The following is a 7,077-nucleotide window of genomic DNA, read 5'->3' on the forward strand; positions in this document are numbered from 1 at the left end:
AGCACACATATTAATACTATATTACCTGAGTAAAAACGTATTGCACCTGCTTTACTTATTTTTAAGATAATTTTCAAATTTTGATACTTTAACTCCTATGTATAACAAATTGTGACCCACCTCACAAATAATCTGGCTAAAACAGTGTTTTATGACGTTAAAACTGACTATAAAGATGCTGATAACTATTGTTCTATGATGTTTCTACATCTCTTATTAGGTGGGTCAAATAACTCTCCACTTATGGGCCAAAAAATTATGTCAAGTCAATAGTTGAGATAAAAGAGATTAATAATTAATCATGAAGTCTATGCAGCATGTAAACAACATGCTAATAGACTGATAAGTAATGATTATTATTACTTTTTTGTAAGTCCCAGTTTTCTCAGTTCATTCTTAGAATAATTTTGTTATTACCTCTCAGAAATGTCCTCAATTTCTGTTATAGGGAGAGTCAGTAATAAATGACTGTTTCTCCAAAAAACTGACAATTTTCATATCTCATGTTGCTTTTATTTTTTTTGACAATCCAAACTAAATGAAACTTAAATTGATAGATATATTTTATTTTTTAACTTTATTTTATCTTAATTTAAGTTTTAGGTTCAGGGATACATCTGCAGGTTTGCTATTTGGGTAAACTTGTGTCACAGTGGTTTGTTGTACAGATTATTTCATCACTCAGGTACTAAACCTAGTACCCAATAGCTATTTTTTCTGAACCTCTCCCTCCTCCCATCCTCCACATTCAAGTAGGCCCCAGTGTCTGTTGTCCCCCTCTTTGTATCCGTGTGTTCTCATAATTTAGGTCCCACTTGTAAGTGAGAACATGCAGTATTTGATTTTCTGTTCCTACGTTAGTTTGCTAAGGATAATGGCCTCCAGCTCTATCCATGTTCCTGCAAAGGACATGAGCTCATGCTTTTTTATGGATGCACCATATTCCATGGTATATATGCACCATATTTTCTTTATCCAATCTGCCACTGATGGGTTGATTCCATGTCTCTGGATAGCTACATTTTATAATAACATCTGAATAATTTGGATTTGATGATCTTTGAGTTGGAAGAGGAAGGAAGAGGTAATAAACTTTTGTATAAGATTAGGCAGGAGAAAACAGATCTGAGTAGAATGATCCAGTTGATGACTTTTAGAAATTGTAGGATAACATGAGAGTCCAGAGTGCCTGAAAGAGAAAGGGCAGCAAAAGCTTGAAAAAAGCTTAACTATTATAAACTTAACAATTTTGACCATGGCTACTTATCCCTCTGTTCTTCCTAAAAGTCAGGTAGAAAGCGTTGTGTTGGAGGAGCCTCAGGAAGGTTCAAGATCACAATCACTCCTTTCTCTGGATGATGTTCTTGAGGGAGAGAAGAACTGATAGACTAGCTTCCCCATTCTCTGAGCCTGAAGAACTTCAGACTGTAGGATAAGTAGGGATTTATAGAGCAATTTGTGTCAATAGCAGTAAGCAATTCATCCTTGTTGGGATTCAGCTATTTGTTAATCCCTAAAACTGGTACTTTTACAATAGAATGACTCCAAGAGGAGAATACGTTACATCAGACACTGAATATTTCCACTTTACTCTACACATATTTATATATTTAACAAATCAGCATTATTGGAAATAATAAACATTTATGAAAAGAAATTAAAATTTAGCAAAGGATTAATTAAAACAATATTTACTCCGATGTTTTCATCATTCTCAGACTGTTGAAATTGACAGAATTATCTCCCTTTGACGACATCAGCTTGCTCAACAATTGTTTATTCGTTTAACCAAGCCCTTTGTACTTGCAGCTGTCTGCCTAGAATACTCTTCTATCATTGTATAGCTGGCTCTCATTGCTTAGTTCTCAGCTCAGATACAATATCCTTAGCTTGATCACCTTATCTAAAAGAAGCAACCTCTCAATCATTCTCTAAACATCTTATTTGTTTCCTTTATTGTGTTCACTATTCTAGGAAACTACCAGGCTTATTAGTTTACTTGTTTTATTAAACAAATATATATTGGTGAAAGTAAAAAGAGAGGAAAGTGAATGGATTCAAGACGTAAGTTTGTGGTAAAATGACCAGGATCTGCTGGTAAATTTGGCATAGTGTACACATATGTTTGGGAAATGGGGGCAGAGTTCAGGAATCAAGGAAGACTTGCAGGTTTCTAGCCTGACTAACTGGTAGTAGTTTACTGAGCATGAAAGACTAGGGCGGGATGCCAACTAAGATTTATCATTTAGGGTATATTAAGTTTGAGATGTGAGTATTGAGTTAGATAGAGACACTAAGCACACAGTTGGAAATGTAAATCTGGAGCTTGGAGAAACCTAGGTTGGAAAAATAAGTTTGGCACCATCAGTATACCAACATAAAGATGGTACTGAAAATCATGGGAATGAAGATTTCACCTACGGAAAGATAACTGATTGAGAAGATAGTTAAGAAAGGGAATAGCATGCATAATTCAATACCATTTACATAAAAATTTAAACTGCACAAAACAACTGTACAAATTTTACAAGAATACATCTAAACAAAAGGATACAAAATAAACACATTATAATAGTTTTCTAGGGGTTTGAAAGGAGAAAGGGTATAGGAGAATAAGAAGCTAAGTGAAGCTAAGCTATGAGGACTCAAAGTCATAAGAACCATATAATGGACTTTGGGGACTCAGGGGGAAGGATGGGAGGGGGTGAGGGATGAAAAACTTAAACATTGGGTACAGTGTACACTGCTTAGGTGATGGGTGCAACAAAATCTCAGAAATCACCACTAAAAAACTTATCCATGTGGTCAAAAGCCACCTGTTTCCCCAAAACTATTGAAATCAAAAAAGAGCGTAAGAATATGAATAGAAAATAGGAATAGAAATGAGATATTTAAATAAAACAAGAATGGATCTTATACTCCATAACATGTCATAAGGTCAGTGTATTTACTCAACACTGTGTACCCGAGGTTCCACTATATTTTTTAAAATGAATTAAAGAGGAAAGACTATTTAGGAGTGAGCCCTGAGGCCCTTCCCTATTTATAAGTGAAAATCTGTCAAAGAACAGTGTGAAGGAATAGGTAGTGAAACAAAGTGGAAGTTTGGGAGAGGGAAATACGGAGACTTTGATATTTCAAAGAGCGAGAAAGAGGTATTTCCAAGGAGAAGGGGTGTCAATTGTGTCGATACTGCTGCAAACATAGGAAACTAATTGTTCATTGTATTTGCACCTTGCAGGTCACTGGTGACCCTGGAAAGGGCAGTATCAATGGAGTGACATGTACCGAAGGCAGATTGTAATAGGATGAAGAAAGAATGAGAAGTGAAGTGAAGATGGTGATCAAATATGTCCTGGAAATGAGGAGGGAGTTGAAGTGGGATGCAAAGTCAGAGCAGCTTTTGTTTGTTTTTAACATGAGAGCTGAGACAGCAAAGTTACAGTATTAACTTATTCTATGGGTCAATTAAGAGAAATAACCAGACGAAGTAAGAAAAAGTGTGGGTAGTGTCTTTGAGGGGTAATGGAATCCAACACATTGAGGAATTGAAGTTTTTCTGGAGAATGGAGAGAGAGGTTGGTTAACTTTTTGAGTTGGTAATTTTAGTGTTTTGCAAAGTTTCTGTATGTGCACTTAGTCTTAGGAATAAAAAAGTTCTGCAAGACATCCAACCTAAACAGTCATCACCCTTGCTACCTCTCCGCCACTTATCCTTGCACAGAGGCATCCCTTCCAGTTCCTGGGTATATACTTCCACATCTCTAAAGATTACCTCTTGGTTTTTATTTCTGTCTGTCCAGTTTATGGTTTTAGGTATTAGATCACGACTTCTCACTACTGAAGACGAAGATTAATGTTTTTTCTTCACCGTGTCCGAATCTCTCCAAACTTCTACATTCTTTCCATCTCCCCATCCTTTCAGTATAGTTACATCAACATTTCAGCTGGATCAATATTCAATGTTTGATTTATTATAACTATGGCCATTCAAATTTGCTAATGATTATTTTCCCTTTCCTGCAAAATACAACTATCTTTATTTGTCAGTTTAATAACTGTCATGCTTTTTCCCTTTGGTTACTTTTCTAAGACTTATAAATTTAACCCTCAAACTCTCCCCCAATCAGCTAAATTCCTTCTCAGTATATTCAAGGCATTAGCAATTTTATCTTTTTGAGTAAATCTATTCCAGAGGCTGTGACCTGCTTCCATCTGAGATGGTTGCTCTCTAAGGTAAGTGCACAGCTGTCATAGTCTCCTCCAGGCAATATGCCACATCTGTCTCTTGTGTCGAAGACCCTATTTTCTAAGTCCGTAATTTCCTCTTCCTTTGTTTACTCCTAGTTATGGTGGAGCACTTACTTGAGGCGTTTTCTTGAAAAGTGTAGATAAGAAGTAAATTTTTTGACATCTTGATCATGTGAAAACATTTTAATTCTCTTCACATACTTGATTTCTCTGGGTATAGAACATAAAGTTGGAAATAATTTTCCGTCAACAATTTGAAGACATCATTCAACTGCTGTCTGGCTTCCGATATTGTTGTTGTGAAGTCTAAGGATTTCTAATCCTTTGCTTATTTATTTTTCTCTCTGAAAGATTCCAGTCTCTTCTCTTTGCCCTTGGTATTCTAACATTTCTTGTTGACATAACTCATTCTGGCTAGTTCATATCTGCTAGTTCTACAATATATTTTTCTGAATTTATTTTTTTAAGGTTTATTCCATTTTTTCCTAATGTTTCCCCTACATTATTCACATGTTGGACATACTGAACTGTTTGTTTCTCTAATTTTATTTACTTCTGTTATTTTCCTTCTCTTTGAATATTTGCTCTACTTTCTGGGAGACTTTTATGGCTGTATCTTGCAAACTTTCTATTAAGCTTCCTCTAGGAAACCCTCTGGTAATCTCCCAGGCTGGGAGGTATCCTAAATTAGAATTTGCAAAAGTCTTTATTTTGAATAAGGAGAACATTTTGATTGATACGATTTGAACCTCGCGATCAATTTTGTCAGCCAGGTGTTGAGATTTAGAACACAGGCAAGAGAAAACCATTGCACTTTTCCCTTGTCCCTCAGCAGGACACCAATCACATCCCCTACCTTAAACAGAAAGCAAAGTAAAACAAACAAGAACAAACCAGGCAAGTATCAACAAGAAGAAAGCAGGTCAATATTATTATCAGACAAGTCCAAAGTTAAAAAAAAAAACCGAAACTCTAAGCAAAGTAAAAACATTATTTCAAACAGATAACATAAGTCATTCTAAAATGAAGATGTCTAGCCTTTATTAAAGGCTTTATGTAGGTTTTATTACGAATTAATAAAAATAAATTAGCTAAGTTAACATTTCCCAAATTTTAGTCATTTATATAGCATCTTCATATTATACTGAATATTTTACTTCAAATAAAATGAATAATTAAAAATGGAACTTTATATTACTGCTGCAGATAGAAAACCAGTTTCACTAATAAATCAAAGTAAAACACACAAATAAATACGTGGATGTTCCTGGGCATCAATTTTTCTCTTCTATGTACAGGAATAATAATAGGACCTATCTCATAGGGTTGTTTTTGAGTGTTCCAAGAATTAATACATATAAAGTGCTTTGAAAAATTCTAGAACATAATATGTGTCATAGGTGATTTTTAAAAGGGATTAAAATAACCTATTTATAAAAAGGCTATTAATTTGGGTTTTGAAAAGTTAAACTGTATGGTAGAAATAAGAGACATGCTCGAAACAAAAATGAAACAAAAAATAAAATAAAATGAGAAATATACATCAGGCAAATAATACCCAATATGAAATTGGTAGAGAAATATCAATATTAAAAAAAGTTTAAAAGGACAAGCAACAATAACAATAAAGAGGGGCACTACACAATGAAGAAAGAGATGATCTATGAAGAAATGATAAACTTATGTTCATTAAAGAATTTTGTGTAATAGCAAAGAAAAATGTTCTTTATTAAGAAACTGGATAAATAAAATATTTCATATTCATGTGATCCAATATGATTAATTTTAAAAGATCATGGCTATATCTTAAAAGCATAGAGTTCAATTATGCAACAGTAAAACTTTAAAGTAAAATATTAAAACCATTGTTTGTATATTAGTGTATGAAGCAAAAAATACACAGAACTGAAAGGATGCATCAAAATAATGATATACACAATAATGATACCTGCTGGGAAGGAGGAGAACAAAAACAAAACGTCATTCCATTATTAGCAATGTTTTAAAGAATTTGCATTCAGTTTTCTAGTGTGTTTTGATTGTAGTTCAACTATTACAATCTCATTTGAATTTTTATATTTTAAATATGTGTCAAATTTATAAGTCACAGAATAACATAATGTTACCAAAAGGTTTGGCAAGTTTATAAGTTTGACTCATAAATTTGGCTTTGCAGGTTCTGGACTTTTGATTTTAAGAACATCCGATCGCTCTCTCTTTACTGTCATCTGGTTCCAAGCAATAGAAAAGAGAAAAGAGAAAACTGTGGTTCAGATGCAATTTTATATCAATTCCTTCTTTTCTGTAATCAACTATTATATTAAAACAATATGCCTTTAATTTGAAAATGTATAAATTAGCTATGCAAAAAACTGGGAGAACTATATACAAATAATAAAAATTCCGAGGTTCCCTATAATTGTGTACGTCTTCCACAATACATTAAAAAAAAAAAAGAGTTCTGAGGGTATAGGCTAAGAAGAGAAAGGAAACTGTAGCGATCTCAAAATGATAAGTTAAAAGAAATAAGTAAGTAGCTTATTTTTCAGTTGTGGGATTATGAATAATTACTATTTCATTATCTACACTTTGCTGCACTTCCCAAAATTTCTACACAGAAGATACAATCTGGAAGAAATGAAAAAAGATTTCAATAGTAAGAACGTGTAATGAGTGATTACATGATAAATAAAACAATAAATATTTCTTTCTAGGATATTTCACCAACCAAACACGACCTGATTCACCAACTAATACTCCCGCCTTCTAACAGTCACACGTAAAAATCAGACCCGCTCCAAGAATAACCTGAGCCTCCTTTCCCAT

This window comes from Gorilla gorilla, chromosome 1, assembly GCF_029281585.2.
Source record: "Gorilla gorilla gorilla isolate KB3781 chromosome 1, NHGRI_mGorGor1-v2.1_pri, whole genome shotgun sequence".
NCBI classification, from domain to species: Eukaryota; Metazoa; Chordata; class Mammalia; order Primates; family Hominidae; genus Gorilla; species Gorilla gorilla.